Source organism: Diabrotica virgifera, chromosome 5, assembly GCF_917563875.1.
Source record: "Diabrotica virgifera virgifera chromosome 5, PGI_DIABVI_V3a".
Lineage (NCBI taxonomy): Eukaryota > Metazoa > Arthropoda > Insecta > Coleoptera > Chrysomelidae > Diabrotica > Diabrotica virgifera.
This window is the reverse complement of record NC_065447.1, coordinates 181,282,397-181,307,618: the sequence shown is the minus strand read 5'-3', so window position 1 is coordinate 181,307,618 and position 25,222 is coordinate 181,282,397. Positions and strand designations below refer to the sequence as shown.

Genomic DNA, 25,222 nt, shown 5'->3' with positions numbered 1-25,222 from the left:
AGAGATGGAAAAACATGTTTTAAGGTCACCTCCTGTGTTCATATGTAAGTTTTGACTTGTTTTGTAGTTCATAGATAGTTTAATTTACTACAAAACAAGTAAAAAAATATCATATGAAAACAGGAGGTGACCCTAAGACAAGTTTTTAGTCTCTCTTACAAAACTCATGAAAAAAAAAACAGATAGGATGTATTATTACATCACTGACGATATGTGGCCATACCAAATAATACATCCTTGATAAATATAAACATTTTTATTGAACAAAATCTTTTCATACATTTTTTTAATGCAATTTACTGATATTCCTAAATATTTCAAAAACATGTGTCACATTTGCTTTGTAAACCTTTCTTTTGCCTTCCGTAGCCACATATTCCGTTTCCTTCCTGTTTTTTTGTAGACCACTTCTCTCAGCTGATTCTAAAAAAAAAAATAAAATAAATGGTAATTTTTCTATCCTTTACAATTAACAATCAGAAGAAATATTATTTACAGATAATGATATGCATAATAATAATAGGTTTGTTCTAGCATCAGTTTCAAACAGTTTGAAACCATCAGCGAATAGTGGACCAGCGCGAGTAGAGGGGATCGCACTGGTGACTGTATTATGTTCTTTTACTGACCAACTGTTTGCTGACGGTTTTTGACTAGTTTGACTGTTTGCTAGAATAAACCTAATAATAATGAATATTTTGTATTTTGACAATGACATCTGATGTGGAAGTCAAAACATTTATAAAATTATTTTTTCAAGTTAACTTTCACATGCGCGTCTTAAAATTGTACTTTTAATACTTATATCATAAATAACTATTAAAACTATCTTAAGAGGAAACAGTATCGATCAACAGGTAGCGAAAATGTGTTAAAAGATTGCGGCTGTAATTTTGAATATTTTTTCGAGATATTTGGCACACATATTCTTAATATAATAAAGAATGGCGGTACAGAGCCCAATTTGAAAAATATATTAATATGTGGAAATTACTCTGTAATTAAATACAATATAAAAAACGAGCTTGTACCGCCATTAAGAAGAACAAAAAAATACACTTTCTTCAAATACAACTTTTTTATCCGATTTTGTGTTATTTTGGAACTACTAAAATTTTTTATTTCATTAGTAGTTCCAAAATTACACAAAATCTAGGCATCGGATAAAAAAGTTTATTTGAAGAAAGTGTATTTTTTTGTTCTTCTTAATGCCGGTACAGGCTCGTTTTTTAAATATTGTATAATTACAGAGTAATTTCCACATATTAATATATTTTTCAAATTGGGCTCTGCACCGCCATTCTTTATTATTTTACGAATACGTGTGCCAAATACCTCGAAAAAATATTCAAAATTACAGTGGCAATCTTGGAACACGTTTTGGCTACCTGTTGATCGCTACTGTATTAACTTAAAACATTGTAATTTGCTAAACCAGTATATTTTACTCTACTACTACTCTACTAGCTACCTCATTTTCCAGTTTCTAAAGACTTGTTTACATGGGTAGAGTTTTGAGGAGAGTAGAGTAGCGGTAGTACTCTACCAAAAATGGCTTGATACCATTCACATGAGGAGAGTACAAGTATAGTACTGATGCTAGTATAGTGAAACCGATTTTTGTATTTTTAAACACTCTTGATTACAAGTGCACCTTAAATTCTTAATTTTTTGCTTAAGCTCGTTTACTCCAAAGCCCCCTTTGCCATTCTTTCGACGATTTCATCCTCCGCAGCTGGCTGCAAACTTTTATTTCTGTAGTATACACTACCTAAATTCCATAAACACTGGTATTCGCCGTATTATAGCTCTACAAGTTTAAAGTTTCATCTTCGGTGAACTTCATTTTCACTATTTACACAAAACACAATTCCAGCCAGAATGACAGCGCCCCCATGTACTCTCCTACCTACTCTATTCTGCCATAATTGAGCGTGTTCCATGGGTAGAGTGTGCAGCCGAGTAGACATTTTGGCAGTAGTGGTGGTCATAGAGTAGTTACTTTGCCATAGGTTGCTAGTCACTCTACTTTAACTCCAACTATACACTCTACCAGCTATTCTACTGTGCTGAGCATTTTTACAGGTAGAGTTACTCTACTCTATCAAGTACTTGCATCATTACTCTACCCGTGTAAACAAGTCTTAAATCTACTGAATGAAAATCTACTTAATCTTAATCTACTCTTAATGAAAAATGTCTAAAATCATTTACCCACCTAGTATTATTGTAGAATTTAAGACAGTCCAGTGCCTTATAAATAATTTCAATATGAATATTTTTTCCTTTAATTCTCCTTTGATACCACTGCATTTTAGATTTTGGGGAACTTATTTCATTGTGTTTATAGCCCATATTTATTGAAGGAACCCAATCTGGAGATTGCTATTTTCGATTAAGTCGGCTGGTTTTCCTATTTTCCTATAAGATTAAAATGTTAACATCTTCAAAAATCGTTACTGTTGTAATTGTAACTTACCAGATATAAAATGATTACAGCAGACAGGACAGGAAAATTTTCATTTCGCTAGTAAAACCTGTACATTGTATTGCATTTAGCCATTGTTGTCTCTCAGATACCTTATTTAGTTCAGTTTAAAAGTGAACTTTATCTTGACTTTATCACAATTACTTTGCATTTCACACTTCAAAACACAACACCAATGAAGCATATTATTATTATCTTTCTAAATTAATACTTCCAGAGAAAATGTTAAATTAATCTTTGTACACAAAATTACAAAGAAATACAACTAAAATTATCTAAAACTCATGAAGAACAGATAGAATAAGATTTATCTTTTACACCCAGTAGCCATATTACATATTATTATGAATCAGTAGAAACGATTATACATATTTAAATTTGGTAAATATAACTCCGCACGACCACGCAACTCGAGACACAAGTACGCAAACACGGTTGCGTGAAGCGTGGCTCGCAATCGTGAAATTTACGAGACTTGCTCGACCTGTAGATTCTTGTCTATTGGATCCGTGCGTCTCCCCTCTACTTACAGTCACGTGACACGCTGTCAGATTTTGTCAGGACGTTATAACATTGAGTCTTATGGGATTATTTCGTTAAACTCGAATATTTTATTTTGTAGTGATAATAACCGAATACAATTGTTAGAATTCATTAGTGATTAATTTATACTGTAATTTATAGTGCAACGAAAATATTTCCTTTTTCGTTAATAAAGATTTATTGACATAAACTGCGATAGTGAAGTTATGTATACAAAATTAAACTGATAATCAATATTGGAAATAGAAGAATTTATATCAGATTAAGTGCGTTTTTATTTTCTGTTTAGATTAATACATAATATCACTAGCGGGACACGGCATTTTTTTTAAATGTCTCATTTAAACATACACAAAGCGTCCTGATAAAATTTCAAAAAACCGCCACCATGAGCAGGTCGGTCAATTTTGCTTTGACACTTTGTTAACGCTCAGAGCGAATACACCCTATGAAATTATGTTAAATACAGGTTTCCGGCTATTACCAGAGACGTACGACCGGCGGACAGGGGAAAGCAAATGGTTGACCCTTCCCAAATTCTACGTCACTGGCGAAATTGCCATTTTAGCGCAACTATTAGATTCCCTCGTATTCTTAATGTAAATAACTTACTTTTCACTCGTAACGACAAAGTCATTAGTTTTCGAGATATTTGCAGTTAAACATGTAGCGGCACAGTTATTTTATTTTGATTAAGGTTTTGTGCCGCTTAATTTTTAATTTCAAATATCTCGAAAACTAATGATTTTATCGTTAAGATTGAAGAGTACCTATGTTATTTATTCTTAACGATAAAATCATTAGTTTTTGAAATATTTGAAACTAAAAATTAAGCGGCAGAATATATTAATAAAATAACTAAATAACTGTGCCGTTACATATGTTTAACTTCAAATATTTCGAAAACTAATGACTTTATCGTTACGAGTAAAGAGGATGTTAGTTACATAGACAGTATTGGAGAATTTAAAAATTGTGCTAAAATGGCAATTTCACCAGTGACGTACAATTTAGGAAGGGTCAACCATTTGCTTTCCCCTTTCCGCCTGTCGTACGCCTCTGGTAATAGTCGGAAACCTGTATTTAACATACTTTCATAGAGTGTATAGTACTACACTTTCTACCAAGTATGAAAAGGATATGTCGAATAGTTTTAAAATACTGAGCAAAAATATATTTTTTTAATTTTTAAATAAAACGCCCTCTAACTCAATAAGGAGCCATATTTTATTGAAGTGATTTTGGTTAAATCTTAATATTTTGAGGTCTAGAATCGACAACTCAGAGATTGGACATTCTTCCATTGGAACATTGAAGGAAAAAATAAAAGAAGTAAAAACGACAAAAAAAATTTGTTAATTAGTCAAAAATTCCCAGAAACCGGATTATTGAAACAGCATTTCAAAACGTTTAATCCCCGCGACGTTATTAAAAAAAAACAAATTATAAACAAATTAGAACAATTTTCAAATGTCATTTTAGAGGGGAGTTAAATTGAAATTTGAATATATCAATACATTTATCGAAAACATACAAAAAAATAAAAGTAACGAGGTTTTACACAGTTTTCTATTCTTTTGGTAACAACCGCGTTTTTGCAATTGAATATATAGTAACATTTGATAAACCAAAATGAAGTATCTCATAAATTATTAAATATTTTTTAACCAATTTTTTTATGATGAATACTGGTAATATAGTGCAACTTCTCCTATTAAACATAATAATTTATAGTGCTTATTTAAAACGCAAAAAAATTTTTTTGGCAAATTTTGTTTTTAAATTTTATATATAATTATTTAAATAAATTGGGGGTCAAATTTAATTTAGTAAGCCTTAGGTGAAATATTTGTCCTTAATCTTAGTACAAAAAAACCCTAAAGACTTTCATTAAAATATAAATTACCTTGGCAATTAAAATATATTGTGCAAAAATGACCCCTTTTTAATTATTTAAAAAATGATCCCCTTATATGATTTGGATACTTTCTTGAAAATATCTTTTGTACTCACCTAAACTTTGATATAAAATTTGTTTCAACCTGTACGAATTTACATTTTGATTTACATGTAGTGTAATCTTATTTTATTAGACAATATTCAGTTAGAAACTTTAAATCGCAGACACGCAGTAAAATACATCACTTGAGAAAGGATTTAAATTTATAATAGATTTTGTGGAAGTATTGGGAACAACAGTTTTTAGTGTTTTATTGTTAGATAACACTGTCTATTTACCTTGGCCTCCAAGATCGCCTGATCTGTCTCCATTTGCTCTTAGACTTGACTAAGCCTTAGAGTCTAAGTAGCCTAGGATGGTATACCCTACAGGAGATTGACCATCTGTTACCTGTCACCTGTGTCCGGCGTTATCTAACTGTCCCACGAACTACCTGGGCCCATTAATCCCAAGTACCTGCTGCCCCATCGCCGAGAAAGTTAAAGATTAAATCTTAATGAACGGAAATTCCAAATTTGATTATAGTTGAAAGTAAGAATATAATTAAATATTTTCAGTTATTCACTTCAGTTGCAAGTATTACGGTATAGTGTCCGGTTTTGTCCGTTAGTGTTTAACTTTTAAATGGCGAATCCAACGACTATCCTTTAACTACACGCACTGGCGTATTTTGTACGTAAGATATATTTAAAAATTTAATTTTTGACCTTGTTTATCTCTCTAACCTATCACTGGAATGTGCTTTACAATTTGGTTTCAATTTCGTTATATTCGGCGTTCTGGGAAAATCGTAATTTACAGTTTATTATTTGTTATTTCTGGTGGTGGACAATATACGCCACGATTTTATTAATATAAGTAGTAATATAAGTACATATTTCAATTGTTTTTTAGTCATTATGGCACAAAATATATTTTTCTTTATAAACAATACTTTTTCTCCTGTAAAAAATCACATTTTAAAAAGTTTTTTTTAGTAATTTTATTTATCATGGAATCCAGTTATTTCATGATTCCAGTTATAAATCCCAATTGCTTACTGAGAAGGATCTCCAAGTGTTCACTGATGCCGAATAAGGTTTATAACAAACAACTAAGTGTATTAAAAAAAATAATAAACAAATCTGCTGTTTTTAAGTGTATTTTCTTGTGGCGTATAAAGTACGCCACGCGTGTAGTTATGTTACAACTTGATGCGCGGGTAGTTAAAGGCTATGTTTAGTCAAAGGGGAGAACTTTTATTAATTTAATTAATGAATATAAATATTCAAAGGCCCATGTCTCCAAAGATGGAAAAGTTAGATGTCGATGGATCAAAAAAGGGTGTCAACAAAAAGTGTACACAAAGGAAGGTGATGAAAATTACGTTATTCTTGAAAAAGCATCGGTGAAGCATAATCATGCTCCAGATATGCACGTTGACTGGCAAATTTTAAGTAATTCTACAAAGAGGAAAACTGTAGAAGATATATGTAAAAGACCTTTAAAGATTGTCCACCAGGAATTGAGGAAGGAAAATTTCAGCAATTTACCGCTGACGACGAAAGACATTTCTTGCATTCGAAGAAATATCTATGCTGCAAGACGAAAATCCACACCATCATTGCCCAAGCAACAGGAAGAACTTCTACAAGTGTTAGTGAACTTAATTTTAAAAAGAAATACAGGTGAAAACTTTTTATTATCTACCAAAAATAATTCCGCAATTTTTAGTTGTTTCACCAAGCTTTACTGTTTGTGTAATGTAGATTCTTTGTATGTAGATGGAACTTTTCAATACTCTTCTAAATATTTTTGTCAGATGTTTACTATACATGGCTACAAAAATGGTTTTTATGTTTCTCTAGTGTTTTATTTGTTACCAAATAAATCACAGCAATTGTACAAAATTAATTTTGATACATTAATAACAATATGTACCGATTTGAATTTAAATTTCAAACCGAAGCGAATAATTTCTGATTTTAAAATAGCAATTTAAAATGCATCCAAGTAAGTGTGGCCCGACATTATTATTTTCTGTTGCAAATTTCATTTAACACAAAATTGGTACCGAAAACTTCAAAATTTAGTATTACGAGGAAAACGAAAAGTCCTAGATACAAAGTTTACTACTTTTTAAACAATTAGAATAATTGAAATAAAAATATAATAAACAATATTTTAAATCCAAGACTTTTCGTTAATAAACTGCTTTCTGGCTGCATCCCATATCTCCGGATTTTACAATATATAATCACATAGAGACGACGAAATAGGACAAAGCAAATAGAGGACACTTAGGCCACGCATTTACCTTCTCTTCGTCTAGGAAAAGGACCGAAAGACAGTTTCTAAATACTCACAAATTGAGTAAAAATGAAAAAGATAAAAAAGGGTTCAAGGCAGGTTTTGTTTATATTCGATTCAGAGTTGGACCACCATCTCCATATAGTAACTATTTCAGCATCCTTATGCATCATCAGTGAAGATTATGCAGTCACAACTCTGAAGGGAATACAAACATTCTGCCTCTTTTAAAGCAAACCACCGCGATGCGATGAACCCGCCTTTTGAGACGCAAAACAGCGACATCTCTCGTATTACGAGGAAAACGAAAAGCCCTAGATACAAAGTTTACTACTTTTTAAACAATTAGAATAATTGAAATAAAAATATAATAAACAATATTTTAAATCCAAGACTTTTCGTTAATAAACTGCTTTCTGGCTGCATCCCATATCTCCGGATTTTACAATATATAATCACATAGAGACGACGAAATAGGAGAAAGCAAATAGAGGACACTTAGGCCACGCATTTACCTTCTCTTCGTCTAGGAAAAGGACCGAAAGACAGTTTCTAAATACTCACAAATTGAGTAAAAATGAAAAAGATAAAAAAGGGTTCAAGGCAGGTTTTGTTTATATTCTTGGAAAAGTCTAGAAAAGTCTTTGATTTAAAATATTGTTTATTATATTTTTATTTCAATTATTCTAATTGTTTCAAAAATAGTAAACTTTGTATCTAGGGCTTTTCGTTTTCCTCGTAATACGAGAGATGTCGCTGTTTTGCGTCTCAAAAGGCGGGTTCATCGCATCGCGATGGTTTGCTTTAAAAGAGGCAGAATGTTTGTATTCCCTTCAGAGTTGTGACTGCATAATCTTCACTGATGATGCATAAGGATGCTGAAATAGTTACTATATGGAGATGGTGGTCCAACTCTGAATCGAATATAAACAAAACCTGCCTTGAACCCTTTTTTATCTTTTTCATTTTTACTCAATTTGTGAGTATTTAGAAACTGTCTTTCGGTCCTTTTCCTAGACGAAGAGAAGGTAAATGCGTGGCCTAAGTGTCCTCTATTTGCTTTCTCCTATTTCGTCGTCTCTATGTGATTATATATTGTAAAATCCGGAGATATGGGATGCAGCCAGAAAGCAGTTTATTAACGAAAAGTCTTGGATTTAAAATATTGTTTATTATATTTTTATTTCAATTATTCTAATTGTTTAAAAAGTTGTAAACTTTGTATCTAGGACTTTTCGTTTTCCTCGTAATAGGAGAGATGTCGCTGTTTTGCGTCTCAAAAGGCGGGTTCATCGCATCGCGATGGTTTGCTTTAAAAGAGGCAGAATGTTTGTATTCCCTTCAGAGTTGTGACTGCATAATCTTCACTGATGATGCATAAGGATGCTGAAATAGTTACTATATGGAGATGGTGGTCCAACTCTGAATCGAATATAAACAAAACCTGCCTTGAACCCTTTTTTATCTTTTTCATTTTTACTCAATTTTTGAGTATTTAGAAACTGTCTTTCGGTCCTTTTCCTAGACGAAGAGAAGGTAAATGCGTGGCCTAAGTGTCCTCTATTTGCTTTCTCCTATTTCGTCGTCTCTATGTGATTATATATTGTAAAATCCGGAGATATGGGATGCAGCCAGAAAGCAGTTTATTAACGAAAAGTCTTGGATTTAAAATATTGTTTATTATATTTTTATTTCAATTATTCTAATTGTTTAAAAAGTAGTAAACTTTGTATCTAGGGCTTTTCGTTTTCCTCGTAATACGAGAGATGTCGCTGTTTTGCGTCTCAAAAGGCGGGTTCATCGCATCGCGATGGTTTGCTTTAAAAGAGGCAGAATGTTTGTATTCCCTTCAGAGTTGTGACTGCATAATCTTCACTGATGATGCATAAGGATGCTGAAATAGTTACTATATGGAGATGGTGGTCCAACTCTGAATCGAATATAAACAAAACCTGCCTTGAACCCTTTTTTATCTTTTTCATTTTTACTCAATTTGTGAGTATTTAGAAACTGTCTTTCGGTCCTTTTCCTAGACGAAGAGAAGGTAAATGCGTGGCCTATGTGTCCTCTATTTGCTTTCTCCTATTTCGTCGTCTCTATGTGATTATATATTGTAAAATCCGGAGATATGGGATGCAGCCAGAAAGCAGTTTATTAACGAAAAGTCTTGGATTTAAAATATTGTTTATTATATTTTTATTTCAATTATTCTAATTGTTTAAAAAGTTGTAAACTTTGTATCTAGGGCTTTTCGTTTTCCTCGTAATACGAGAGATGTCGCTGTTTTGCGTCTCAAAAGGCGGGTTCATCGCATCGCGATGGTTTGCTTTAAAAGAGGCAGAATGTTTGTATTCCCTTCAGAGTTGTGACTGCATAATCTTCACTGATGATGCATAAGGATGCTGAAATAGTTACTATATGGAGATGGTGGTCCAACTCTGAATCGAATATAAACAAAACCTGCCTTGAACCCTTTTTTGTCTTTTTCATTTTTACTCAATTTGTGAGTATTTAGAAACTGTCTTTCGGTCCTTTTCCTAGACGAAGAGAAGGTAAATGCGTGGCCTAAGTGTCCTCTATTTGCTTTCTCCTATTTCGTCGTCTCTATGTGATTATATATTGTAAAATCCGGAGATATGGGATGCAGCCAGAAAGCAGTTTATTAACGAAAAGTCTTGGATTTAAAATATTGTTTATTATATTTTTATTTCAATTATTCTAATTGTTTAAAAAGTAGTAAACTTTGTATCTAGGGCTTTTCGTTTTCCTCGTAATACGAGAGATGTCGCTGTTTTGCGTCCCAAAAGGCGGGTTCATCGCATCGCGATGGTTTGCTTTAAAAGAGGCAGAATGTTTGTATTCCCTTCAGAGTTGTGACTGCATAATCTTCACTGATGATGCATAAGGATGCTGAAATAGTTACTATATGGAGATGGTGGTCCAACTCTGAATCGAATATATACAAAACCTGCCTTGAACCCCTTTTTTATCTTTTTCAAAATTTAGGTTTGTCCTCGGAATATAAAAATCAACCTGTTATTGGAAAATATTTAAAATTGTTTTTCGGCATTCCTTATTTAGATCCAAATGATGTTGGTGACTTTTTTCTTATGAAGTTTTTAATATTATACCAGAAGATGACCGAGTTTTGCAATTTTGTGATTATGGGCCATTCCACGAACATACGCCTGTTTTGGCTTACTTCGACAACGAATATTTTACTGTGCAACATAAGAAGTACGAAAGTAAATGGCGCTAATAATTATTCCAATAAACAACAATGTAATTTGCAATTTACTTTCCTTCTTCTTATTTTGCACAGTAAAATATTTGTTGTCGATGTAATCCAAAAGAGGCGTATGTTCGTGGAATAGGGTATACCTAGTTGATAATATTTAACGGAAGATTCAACATTTCCACCGTACATGTGGGCGTCAAATTCATCATCTCTTATATTTACTACAAACGCATGTAAATCATTTCACTCGAAATTTAACGAATGTTTTTATAAATCACATCCTGACATATTTAAATTTACAGACATTTTGTTAAATTTTTAAGCAGAGGTATATGTGAAAATTAAAACTGCACCACTGCACATAGATTCGAAAAAAAAAAACTTGATAAAACGGCAATAAGAAAAGTTGATTTTATTGAAAATATGTTAAATGAATATTACGTTAATCAAAACATTACTAAATTAGACTTCATTAAGTCAGTTTGCAATATTATTCGATTATATTGTTATAGTTTTATTATTTAGTCATTTAAAATTTTCGCTCGTGCTTTGGGAATTGGGTTCCTTTTTGAATACAATAAAGTAAAATAAAAACTATATATGTTCACAAAAATATTATCTAAGTACCTATGTAGCGTGGGGCAATTCCTAGTCGCTGCTTTTAATCCTTCTATAAAACGAAACCCATTAAAATCTAGGTAGCGTGGGGGAGTTCGTAGTCGCCCCCTGTGTCAATGAGTGTGTAAGAAATTGTGGATCCTCGATACATGATTAAACCAATTTCTGCAATAAGTTGATGAATCATAATGAAAATTAAATAATTTTATTAGTAAGAGACACTGAACATATTATGTATATCAAAAATTATTAAAATTGGCTAAATAAAAATGTAGCCGTTTACCATCTTTTGTCACTCGGTATACTTTTCCTTTCAAGCAGAGTTTATTCCACTTCTAATATTCATCACAATAAAACCAGAGATATATATTTTTCCCTATATTTTTAAATAAGCAAAAGGGTGTAAAAAGTTGTCGATTGTTGATATTTGTGACCCGAAAAAAGTGAAATAAAACAGAGAAAAAGTGTACAAGGACACTGTCCCCTGAGAACTACATGGCCATATACCGACAAATTGATATGGTACACGAAATATACACGAAACGAAGAGCTAGGAGTCCCCGACTGGTATGCTTCACAATTTGTGATGTAGAGATGGGAGCATTTTGTTTAATACATGTTACTTAATAATATAACAACTGTTATTTATTTCGAAAATTTAGTAATAGTATTTCAGTTACAAAAATACATATTGTGAAAATTACATGATATCTTAGTTTTTACAATTTTTAGTGCTTGGTCATAAACACCTTGTTTATGTAGTCATATCCTTGTAGTTTTTTCAAATGTGTAAAATCTCTTTCAAAAGTCTTTTAAAATTCCGAATTAGAATTGGTAATGATTTTCTCTCATTTTTCCTTTTGTGTGACGAGAAAGCACGCCCCAGAGCAATTTGCCGAATCGACTTATCGAGACTACACGCTCCGAAAGCAAAATGCCACTAACATTTTACATTGGATATTTTCAGATCAATACAGTGTTTTTGCAATAATTTATTTATAATATCTATCTATAAGCGAGGTTCCTACAGCCTCTGCCGCTTCGCGAATTTCGACCGCCATCTTTTTCTGTCCATCTATTCGTCTCCTTTTATGGCTCTATCTCTCATGATGTGCCGTACATTTTCTTCCCAGGTAACTGAAGGACTTGCCCTTCTTCTTCTTTGTTGTGGTATGTAATTTAAAACTTTATTTGGCCATCTATCTTCATTTATTCGTTTCACGTGACCATACCACACTAGTCTCGTTTGAATTCTATCTACACTGGCATATGCAGTATTGTTCTCCTTCTAATATCTTCATTCCTGATGTGATCTTTTTTGGATATACCACACGCTCTCCTTAGTTAATCCATTTCTGCTACTTCTATTCTTTTTCTATCTTTTTTTCGTGATCTGACAAACTTCTGCCCCATAAGTCATAATAGGCCCTACCAAGGTACGATAGATTGTCAATTTCGTTTTTTGGCTTACATCTTTAGACCATAATAGAGAGCTTAGAATGTTTACCGCTTTTTTGCCTGCTGTGTTCTGTTTTCGATATGTCTTTTGGTAGAGCTTTCTTTAGATATTATCGGTCCGAGATATTTATATTATTTACATGTTTTTGTGGTTCTAATTTCTAAATTTGGATCTTATTCATCATCCCTTATTTTGAGGTATTCATATTGAGGGATTTTTCATATTCTTTGTAATATACATGTATTTCCATATTTATAATATACATGTTTTTAAACCAAGCGAAATATTAAGCATACACATCTATATATTATACAATATACATTTAGAACACAATGCTAACGTACACTACGTAAAGGTTATACATGTAAATATATCAAAGAACCAGAGATTTATTGTACCAAATAAATCATGAAAAGTATTGATTCGTGTAGAATAGTTCTAATGGGAAATAAAAACCGGGAACTAAAAATAATATCTTCTGCAATATCTTCTCTCCTCTGAGCCGCTATCTATTTCTGCATGATTTATTATTCCTGCTAAATCAGCATCGCTATAATATATAGTGCATATAGTCCATATATAAAAGAACATAGCGATTGAGACGTCAATATGATTCTATTCCGGACTGTACTTTGGGCTAGTCAGGTGACCATTTATCTGATTATAATATAATATGGTCACCTGACTAGTCCAAAGTACAGTGCGGAACAGAATCATATTATATTGACTATTGACATCTCAATCGCTATGTTCTTTTTTATATGGACCATACGACTCAATTATAAATCAAACACTAAAATAAAGTGAAATCAAATGAATTATATATCTAGTAAAATAAATTGTTTAAATTTTTTATATAAGAACACTAGTCCAGGGCGCATCTGTTTTGAGATGGACGTTGAGAGATGACTTATATTTTTTTGCAAAAATTGTTTGGAATTAACTCATATAATAATAATTGAGTTATCCTCCCACTCAAAAATGTCCGGAACACTGTTTAAAAAATCAAAATGTAAAAAAATGGAAGAAAATTCAATTTTTTTCTTGGTTTTTTCATTATAACTTTCAAAGTATTCACTTTCGAGAAAAGTTTAACTGACATAAAAGTTGCATAATTAAATTTTCCACAGTATAGGATTCATTAAAAATTTTAATAATGTTCACCCTTGTTGCAATAGAGCAATAATTTCGAAAAAAAAAACGTAAGAAACAAGTATTTGCATTTTACGTTTTTCAACCAATCATGCTACACTGAAAACCTTTATGTTTTACCCAGAAAAACTATATGATATAATAAAACACTACTGTCAATTTCATTAAAATCGGTTTCATAGATTTTGCAAAATAAATTTTGCAATCCAGCTTTCGCAAAAAATATTCATTTTTTCAAAATGTGACGGGACTGAAAATAAAGCAAATAGCAAGTTGAAATTTTTTTGCATATAGAAGAATACTGTACCTTTCATATTCAATTTTCAAAATTAAAATTGATTAACTATTACGGCGTCAGGATTTTTTTTAAATAAACCTTAATTTTTGGTGCTACGTGTAGGACAGCGGTGTTCGATTCACACAAGTTGATTTCCACCAAAATTTCTTCCAATCTTTATCTAATATATTATTTTCTTACTCCATATTTTGTTGTATTTTAATATTTTAATTCTACAAAAATCAAACTAATTTGATTATTTTTTATGAAATATTGTTTAAACAATTGCAAATGTTTAAAAATAATAAAGTTTTATTCTCTAAGTTAAAATATTATATGAACATTGAAAGTGTTATTTCAAAGGACAGATTATGTGTTTTTATTTTACAACAAACAAATTTATTTATTTATTTCGAAATGTACTAAAAATAAAAATTTATCAATCATTATCAAAGGTCATTTTAATGCCCAATCAGAGCAAACGTATCCGCTGTTCTGCGCGTAGCACCAAAAATTAATGTTTATTAAAAAAAATTGTTGACGTCGTGGTAGTTAACCGATTTAAATTTTTAAAATTGCAAATTGGAGGTACAATATTCTTCTATACGCAAAAAATTCAGCTTGCTCTCTGCTTTCTTTCCAGTCCTGCAATATTTCGAAAAAATTAAAAGAATTTTTTTGCGAAAGCTGGATTTCAAAATTTATTTTGAAAAATCTATTAAACCGATCTTAATGAAATTTACAATATTGTTTTAACACATCATAAAGTTTTTGTGTGTAAAATATGAAGGTACCAAGAAGTTTAGTAGGTATAAATAATTGAAAACGTAAGCAAGCAAGCAAGCAATTTGATTTAACCCGACCTGTGGGATTTGTTCACCCTCTCGAAGGAGTACATTCGGGTGTAACAAGTCATTGGGGCGAGGTGTTTTGACCCGAGCTATACAGGGATCACCCCACCTCGCCCCAATGCCCCAGGCCATCCCTTTCCCCCCCATAGCACGCTGATGCGCGATGGAGGCACAACTATCGTAGCCAAATGCTCTTCACAATGGAACCCTGGGTAATAAGATTCCACTGTGGTACCCTAATCGAATGCAAAAAACTAGGCCCAGCGTGATGCGCTCTATGCCTTTATCTTCTTAATAACTTATCCGCGGTACTAAAAATTGCTTGCTTGGGCCCCGAGTCATCGTGCCGAGCCCCACTGAGCCCTGTTGGGCCCCGCCCGATGACTCGATGCTCTAATTTTTATGTGTTTTTGGTTTTTTTAATTTTTTTTGGGGGCTTTCGCCGTTTTTTATTTTATATAAATTTTTTTGGGGGCTTAAGGCCCTTCTAATTTTCTAATATTTGCTTACCTTGGAGGTGGTCGTGGTACTTGGACTTCGTGGGTAACGCTATCTTCGGCACTTGTTTCGAGCTACGAACACACTACTATCACTTATCACTTTTAGTTTATCCTATAATTTGTTGTTTCGGGCGTCTGTGCTTCCATCGGTGGAACTCGTCGTATCTTAGCGTCTCTCGCAGTATGTAATTTGGGTGATGTTCTAACTCTGCGAATTTGACCCTTGCCTTGTCTGTCATGGTTTCTGTGACTCTCACCTGTTGGAGTTCTCTGAACAGGAATCTTTCAGCTACATATCTTGGGACTCTGACGGCCTCCCTCAAGCTGTTGTTATGGACTGCTTGGATCTTCTTCTTGTGTGTATTACATACGTGTCCCCATGCGAGAGACGCATAAGTTAATACCGGTAGGATTATACTATTTATCAATCTTAACCTTGTTTTGAGTGTTAGTTTACTTTTTCTGCCTGTGAGTCCTCTTAGATTCGCTCTTGCTATGTTGGCCTTCTGGACTGTGGCTTCTACGTGTTTTTGGAAGGTTAATCCTTTATCCATAATGACTCCTAGGTATTTGGCTTCGTTTTTCCACTCGATGGGCCTGTTCTGCACCCTCAATTGTTCCTCTGGCTGCTGTCTCCCTTTCTTGTATAGAACCGCTTGTGTTTTCTCTGAATTTATGGCTATCTTCCATTTGATACACCATGCTTCTATTTCTTCTAGTGCAGTTTGTAGGTTGGTCACTGCTATATCTGCGTTTCTATGCTTGGCCGCTATTGCTGTATCGTCGGCGTAGAGGCTCATGAGGGTACCTGGTGTTCTAGGTACATCTGCGGTGTATATCGTGTACAGCAGGGGTGACAGGACCGCTCCCTGTGTTACTCCAGCCTCCGGGATTCCGAGTTCGGACAGGACTTGTCCTATCCGAATCCTGAACCTCCGGCCGCCCAAGTACGACGAGATTAGCCTCGTCATCGCTCCGCTGTACCCGTAATCCCGCATTTTGAATAGGAGCTCCTTGTGCCAGACTCTGTCGAATGCCTTGCTTACATCCAGGAACGCTGCTCCAGTGTACTGCTTATCATTGAAACCGGCTGCTATGTACTCGGTTAGCCTGAGGACTTGTAGTTCGCTGGAGTGCTCTGCTCTAAATCCGAATTGAGCCTCTGGGATGATATTTAGTCGGGTTGTTTCCGCTTGCAGTCTGCTGAGGATGATTCTTTCCACTATCTTGCTGATCGCTGGAAGTAAGCTGATTGGCCTGTAGTTCTGTGGGAATGTGTGATTCTTGCCAGGTTTTGGAATCATGATGACACGGGCCTCTTTCCATCTGTTTGGGAATGTCTTGAATCTTAATATTGCGTTTATGATATTTGTGAAATACACTATAGCTTTTCTGGGCAAATATTTTAGGGCTCTGTTGGTTATTTCGTCGAGGCCAGGCGCTTTTCTCGGTGAACTATTTTTGATATGTTCATTGATTTCTTCCGGTGATGTTGGGGGGATGAAGTCCTCTGGGTCTTCTGGTCCTTCTTCTTGTTCTTCGACTTCTTCCAGGAAGTCGTCGTCTTCGTCTTGGTGGAAGTTCAGTCTGCATTCATCTTCGAGTGTGGTCCTCATCGCCTCTGCTTTGTCTTCTATGGTGTATACCATGCCGTATCTTCCATGTAGTGGGGGGATGGGTTTCCTGTCGCTTCTCAGCATTTTCTGGAGCTTCCAGACATTTCTCATGTTTGAGTCTTGTTCTTCCATCTCTTGTACGAAGTTGTCCCATTTTTCGCTACGGTGGAGTTTTAGGGCCGTTTGGACCTCCCTATTTAAAATATTTGCCCAGGATTTATCTACTCTGTTTCTTGTTCTTCTTGCTGTTTTCTTTGCTCTATTTTTTTCCCTTATCAACTCTTGTGTTTCTTGTGGTATGTCTTTGAACCTTCCCATGAATATCTCGACATCTTACTCTGTTGTGCTGTTTCTAATTGCCTCTTGGATGATATTTTCGAACTCAAGGACTTTTCCTTCTATTTCTTCTGGATTGTTTATTACTGGCACTATGTTTATTCCTTCACTTACTAACCTTTTGTAGTTAGTCCACTTTATTTTCTTTTTTGTTCTTTTTGGCGGGTTTGTCTCTTCCCATGTTCCGATTTCTAGTAGGATGGGGTGGTGGTCAGTTGATCCTTCGTCCAGCGTGATTAATTCTGATTGCAGTCCTAGGTTTTTGGCTACAACTAAGTCGATGTGTGTCGGAAGTGCGTTTCCTGGGTAGTGGGTAGGTTCTTCTGGGCCCATTGCCATTGTGTCTTCGTTGTTTTCTATGTATCTGTTTAGTAGTCGTCCATTTCTGTTCGTAGCTCTGTCGTTCCAGTTGGGGGATCTTGCATTCAGGTCTCCTATTATGATGGATGGTTCGGCGATGTTTAGGAACGCATCTAGGTCATCGTCCATTAAAGGGTCTTGTGGTCTTACGTAGGCTGATGTGATCCTTATTGCGCCTTGCCTCATGTTAATTTCTATTGTTGTGGCTTCCATGTTGACCAGTGGTGGAGTAGTGTAACTGGTGTGTCTAATACCCTTCTTTACTAGGATGGCCGTTCCTCCTGATCTTCTAGTGAGGTCGTTCCTATATACGTCGTATCCAGGAAACTTTAGGTTGAAGTTGTTGTTCAGTTTTGTTTCCTGAATTGCTACGATGTCCATCTCGTATCTGTTGGCGAGTTCATCTAGTATGTTCTGATTTGTGGTTATGCCGCCCGGGTTCCAGGAGCCTATCCTCAAGTATCCCCTCTCTGCCATTAGTTCTGTGCCTGCCTGGTGCTGATTATCACCTCTTGGACTACCTTAGTCACGATGTTTGTGACCATCCTGACTAGGTACTCTTCGTCTGGGAGGGTTGGTCGGTTGGACGGTGTGTTGTTCTGCGCTGGTTGGTCTCCCTGCGTGGCTTGCGCGTAGGATACCCCGGTTGCCTGCTGTCTTCGGTTTGGTGGTGGTCGCTGTTGTGACCTCTGTGGTGGAGGCCTCCCCCAGGTTGGGCACCTAGGACATCCTCTGTAGTTGGCTGGGTGGCTCCCATTGCAGTTGGCACACGTTGCCTTGACTTCTCTGGCTCTCTGGCACTGCTTTGAGTGGTGTTCTTCGCCGCACTTCACACATCTCGGGTCCTTGTGACACGAGTTCTGGGCGTGATGGTACCCTTGGCAGTTGAAGCACTGCGTCGGTCCTGCTGCCTTGCGTAGGTCCTCTACCACAACTTTCATGTGGCACAGGTTCGTTACCCGCTTTGCTTTTTCCACGTCTTCCTGATCCAGTGTCATGACAAACATGGGTAGTGGCCTCCTTTTCCCTACTCTCGTAGACATGTTACGTGCTGTGTGGCAGGTTATTCCATATTGGTTTGCCATGTCTTCTTGGATTGCCTTCTCGGTGGTATTCGTGGGCAATCCTCGTAACACTAATTTTGGTTTCCTGTCTTCGTCGACTGGAAAAGCTATCCATTGTAGCCTCTTTTTCTCTTTGGCGGCGTATGCTTCTGCATATTCCTCCACTATCCTTGTCATCTTTCTGTAGTCATCCGGGCTTTTAGCCTGGATGAGCGTCTCTCTGCCACTTCTGGAGATTTTGTTTGTGGTGATGATGCCTTTGCCCTGGGCTATGGTAAGAATAGCCCCTGTCTCGCTGACACTCTGTAACTTAATTACAGGCGGTTTTCTGTATGGTGTTACCTGGTTTTCAGGTAACACGGCTTCTTCGGCGTCTTCTTCGTCTTGGTTTGTTTCCATTGACACTGTATCAGTTTGACTGGAAGCGGCAAGCGCGTCCCTATCTGTGCTCGTGGATGGCACTGGTTCCTCGGGGAGGGGTAGCTGTACCTGGGGAGCTAGTTTCATGGCTTTTTCTTGGTTGGACGTCCATGCGGCGTCTTCCTCGTCGGTTAGTGGAAGGTGTGTCACCAGGGGTGGAAACTCTTCCTTTCTCTTTTTCCTCTGCTGGGTGGACGCCTCCTTCGTCGAGGTGGTAGCCCCTTCTGGCTGGGTGGTCGAGTCTGCTCGGTGGTCATCTTTTTGGTGGCAGGCTGCTCTACTGGTGGCTTTTTGTCCGTTTTTTCGGGGTTTTTCTTCTCCGGTTTCTTTGCGAGTTGTTTCTGGAGAGCTATCAACTCGTCGAATCTGGCATCCATCTTTTCGCTCATTCGTCGAATCTCCGTATTCAGCTCTTTGATCTCTGCCTTCTGTTGTGCGATCACATCTTCGTATTTTTTGTTGTTTGCATCAACGTTTGCTGCAAATTCTTTCATCAGGGTTCTGAGTCGGTTGATTTCTGCGTTGGCCCTTGTCAGCTCGTCTTCGCTGGCGGCATCCTCTTCAAACCGCTGACGTTTGGTAGTGCCCCTGCCTTCGGCGCCTGGGACGTCTTCGTCCATGTCCTCGACTTCCTGGGTGGCCTCGATGTTCTGGGAATCCTCGACTTCCTGGGTGGCTTCGGTGACGTTCTCGGTGGTCTCGACGTTCTGCGTGGAGTCCTTGCCTTTTGACTTCTTCTTCTTTTTTCTTATTCTACGATTTTGGATCGTAAAACCGTCTTTGCCATCTTCCTGGTCGCTCGAGTGGTCATCGCTGCTCTCTTCAGAGTGCTGTAACAGGAGGGACTCTTTAGAGTCTGCATATCTTGGCGGGGAAAGCGCCTTGGATCTGGGGGGTGACCGAGATCTGACTCGTGTCATCTTTGGTTGGGAGCGGTAACCTAACTTTTAGAAGAAGCCTTTTTTTCAGCCGATTGGCCCGACACCACATCGACTTCAGGGTTGGCTCCCTGCACAACAGCGCGGTAGTTCTCGTACCTAGACAGAACTAGGTACGGGATCCTCTTGATTTTCTCAACTCTCTGACCTTAGGGGCCGAAGCTGCAAGATGTATTCTAAATAACTACACCTTGCAGTGTCGAGGTACAGTGTTTTAAACTGTACACATTCCTATCGGAGGCACAGAGAGTATCCCGTAGCGGGCTCACGTCGAGCCCGCTATTGCTTATTCTGCTTTCCAACCCTTGTTTGCAATGTCTCAGAAAATTCAATGAAATCAAACTTCCTGAGTTTCACCACATCCAAGAGGTTGGCTTTTGCCTCTGCTTCCACGTCTTCGCGTCTAGCGAGAGCGAGCGCTCTAGTGTTGCTGTGCTTACATTCACAGCCGTACTAAGAAGTACGTTACACTAAAGCACTTCCCTCTCCTCGACTTGTTGCGCTGCTACTGCTGCTCGTCCGCACTCTGCACGTCTTGTCTCTTCGGCGGCTACCGAGAGACTAATTGAAAACGTAAAATGCGAATACTTGTTTTTATGGTTTTCTCGCAATTATTGCTCTTTTGATAAAAGGGTGACAATTTTTAAAAATTTTAACCACGCCTATATTGTAGAAAATTTAATTGCGCAACTTTTATTTTAGTACAACTTTTCTCGAAAATGAAAACTTTTAAAGTTATAATCAAAAATCGAAGAAAAAAATCGAATTTTTCCTTCATTTTTTGACATTTTGATTATTTAAACAATGTGCCGGACCTTTTTGAGTGGGAGGATAGCTCAAATAATATTATATGAGTTATTTCCAAACAATTTCTGCAAAAATATATGAGCCACCTCTCAACGTCCAAATGTACTAATATTTTTAGTTTTACAGATACGCCCTGGTCTACACGCCTACTAGTAAATGGTTCACTTAACTAAGTATGCTGTAACAAACCTGTTAGCAAAATGCTCAAATAGCAAGATTTATTTCGAAAAGGGATAACCTAGTTTGACCTAGGAGCATATTGTGCAGGATTGGGGGAGGAATACTTAGTGCTGCGACTCTTCTTTTACACGAGCAATATAATTATTTTAATAATTTCTGGAATTGCTCCAATTTGCCGCGCTTGTGTATAATGACGTACATAAGTTTCCAGTTTACTGTTTGATGTCAACTACGTATATTATTGGTTAATTTTATCTTATTTTTGCTTGATAGTTTAATTTTGGGTAATATTTTAAAATACTTTAGAGAGCTCAAACTAATTACCCTAGTAAATAGGTAATTGGTGTGAATTATATTCCAGGGTTCTACGTACAAAATCCAAATTTTCTCTGTGTATTTGAATTAGAATCCCCGAGTGAATCCGGTAACTGATAGTTAATATTACATTATCTGTAAAGCTCTTATGTAAATAAGATGAAATAAAACAAAAGATTCGAAACTTCAATATCTCGGACACAAAATGTTCAACGCTTATAAATCAGACAGCAAAAAAATAGAGTACAGAATAGAGTACAGATTGTGGGAATAAGAAGAATGTATTAACTGAAAATCCAAAGAAAATTGTACTGCGTACCTAATAAAGCAGATCTTTGTAAGATTTATGCCAACTGTAAAACCAACAATCTGAAACGATTATATAAATAAATGTAAAAGAACATGAAAAACACCGCAAATTATTTTAAATAGAAAGTTACCCAGTATAGATCCAATAATGAATTATAGCTGGTAAACAAAATTAATTTAAAAAATTACGAAATTACTTATGTAAAAGTTTATGTCAAATAACACTGGAGTCTTTATGTAGACGTCGATGAACCAAAGACAACCGAAATCCTCGCAACGGAGAATATTGATAAAGAAAAATATAGATCTTAATACCTGGGTACAACTGCTACCATTTACCACTGAATTTAATTTCAACTTTAAAAACATTTACTTACTTTGTACTTCTTGTTTACGGGGCCTACAAGGCTTTGATTAACAAAGACCGACACTTTTTATTGTTTTAACAACACAAACTGCTCCTTTCAGCTATCGGGAATACACTGCCTTTTTTCTCTTTGCCAGAAACTGCCTGGCCCAACATCCCCTTCCATCAATGCCATATCTTCAGTTCTATTGATCAAAACAAATATCCCTAATTCGTCTCCAAATTTCCAGTAGTCAGTACTTTAAATACTTTTTAGGAAATCGAAAATCTCAACTTTTTCCAAATATATTTATTAAATCCGATAACAAAAACGTCTTTCGTATACTCGCATTCACCGTATAGGGTGCGTATATATGAAGGGGTAGTCCGATCTATTCTGACTTATGGTGCTCAAGTTTGGGGATTGGAGAAATTTAAGGAGGTAGGAAGGTTTTTTATAAAAAAAAACTTGATAATTCCGAGTTACTGTCCAAACTACATGTTGAATTTAGAAACCAACATTGAGCATGTGTATCTATTTACGATGAAGTTGCATAAAAAATATGTCAAGAGAGTGTTAGAGTATGAGGAAGGACGTCTGCCTAAATTTTTGCTTCATGAAATGATAACAGTTAACTGTGGTTGGAGAAGAGATTGGGAAAACTTGGGAGAGAAATGGGGAGTGGAATTTAACACAGAGTGAGAAAATGGAAGTTTTTGGGAGGATAAGTTGGAACAGGTGATAGGAGCCATTCGTGTTGGTATACGGGAAAGAGCATTGGAGAGAGCAACTAGATCAAATTTCTGCAATCATTATAGAGAGTTAATGGGACTCGGCGTTGACATGGGTTATATGAGGGATGAGGTGAATTTCAATGATATAAGGTGGATATTCAAGATTAGATGTGGAGTCTTGTATCTCAATGATAGACCTGGTAGGGCTGATGATAGGAAAAAGTGTGCTTTGTGTAATGAGACAGAGGTGGAAGATATTTTGCATTTCATGAGACGATGTCCGATACTACGTGAATACAGAATGAAGTGGTTCAGAAAAAGTAGATTAGATAGGGAATAATTATTGTTGGAACTTATGAGAGGTTTGGGCTAAAGGGAACTGTTGGATATGCAAGGGATGCATGGAAGTATAGATACAATCTAGTGTTGGAATATAACTATTAGACTCATAACACTCTATTCTTCTTCTTCGTGTATTGTGCCTCTTCACCAGTTCCTAACCGATTTTGAGCTTGTATTCACGACATTATAATAGTAAAATTTAATCTATATTTTTTTATTGCAGTTTATACTTATCAATTAAAGAGTGACCTTTTATCCTTTATTCAATCTTAATTAATATTTAATTGAATTGTGTTTATATGTTAATTTTAGTACATAATACTTTATAAAATTTCATTATGTATTCTGGTGCCTGGTGTAAGCTTATCCCAGCTAGGTAATTTCAATGGAAACTACATAGGATAGTTATCATTTTTTTCATACTCATTAGTTAAATTTTTTAATAATTAATGTTAATTTTATTGTTATTTATAGAAAAAAAAATGTTGATTTATATTTTGGCCAACCCCCAGACGACCAATGGTCATGGGGGAAAATGTTTTATTAGGAGAGATGTTACTGTATTACTGTATTTAAAAGCAATAAACATTTCTGAATCTGAATCTACTCGCATTCACCCGCGAATTTCTAGAAGCACTTTCTATCAAAGGCTATAGCGGGATAAGATGGTCAAAAATGCCCCCGCACCGATCAGCCCCGCTACTTATTTTTTCGATAAAGTATATAAAATTATGCCCTCATGCAAATTTTTAGCTTCCCAAAGGTCATAGAAACTCTTAAATCGAGAAAAGAAGAATTTTTAGGTTTTATTTTTTTGTGAGCGCAATTTTAACTTTAAAAATCTGAAAAAATTCGAGATGATGTTTATTTTGAATACAAAATAGCCTGATTTTTTTCAGATTTTTGTAATAAAAAATGAGCCCAGGATAAATTTTCGAAATTTTCAAAAAATTTTTAGGTTATGTAAATATAATTTGGCCAACTTTTAAATAGTATTTTTTTGTGTATCTTTTGTCGTTCTTTTGAATGGCAGAGGCAGAACTTTTAATATCTGAGCGGAAAGAACGAAAAAATTGAAAAAACCGTTTTTGCTGTCTCGAGATGCATCTCGGGACAGCCAATTTTAGGATTTAGGATCCTGACTACAACAGCTTAAAACAACATAAAAGTGTGAATTTTATCATAAAATTTGGTATGTGGGTCAATAATAATATTTGGAACAGCTTTTTCAAATAACTTTTTTCGATATCTCTAACGCGAAGCAAATCGAATCGCATATCGAAAATTCACCCTGTTCGTGGATTCGCAGTAGACCGCGTTTAAAATTTAAATTTCAGTTGACCATTTTAAAAATTGTGAACCATTAACTTGTATGACTGTGCCAAATTTCAAATCTGTATATATTTTGATTGCCGAAATATAGGGGTGTCTTCATCTTAAATGCGACACACTGTATATTATCAATTTGATAATTTATTGCAACTAATATAGACGTATTTTTTATACCTAGATTCAAAATATACATTCAAAATACTGACTAATTCACTAATTTTATCATAAAAAGTCAAATTGATTGCATTGAAGATTGAACCAATTAATGCGTATTAATATAATATTATTATAATAATTATAATATACAGAGTGAGTTTTATCTATAGAAACCCTCAATTATCTCGGAAACATCTTGCATAATTTTTATAGGTTTTGGTGGGTAGGGCTTTTCTAATGCAGCCGATATTATACTGATAATTACATTGTTGTCAGATCTTCCGTTTTTCTGGAAATCTAATGAATTTTCTTATTTTTTTGCGATTTGAAGTCCTTAAGAAATACTGATTATTTTTCATATTATATTCTCTATACCTAAATGCCACAGTTTCGGAGTTATTGCTAAATGTATTTTAAAAAAAAATTAAACAAATTATAAATATCAATTTTTTCGGCCCGTGTATGGAAAGAAAAAATGTCTTTTGTAATTTTTCTCTTAAGTTAATGGTTTTCGAGGTCCAAATAATTTAATTGAAAAAAATCGAATAATGACGATTTTCAAGGTTCAAAAACACAAATAAAAAATATTAT

The 25,222-nt window shown here is 35.3% G+C and overlaps 1 long non-coding RNA gene across 1 annotated transcript; it reads right to left on the bottom strand.

Moving 5' to 3' along the window:
* Nucleotides 1–241: 241 nt before the first annotated feature.
* Nucleotides 242–2,411, bottom strand: LOC114324332 (uncharacterized). Its single transcript, XR_007698341.1, has 2 exons — nucleotides 2,219–2,411; nucleotides 242–423 (listed from the first exon to the last, which is right to left on the bottom strand). It is a non-coding gene; the product is annotated as an uncharacterized LOC114324332 (long non-coding RNA).
* Nucleotides 2,412–25,222: the final 22,811 nt, after the last annotated feature.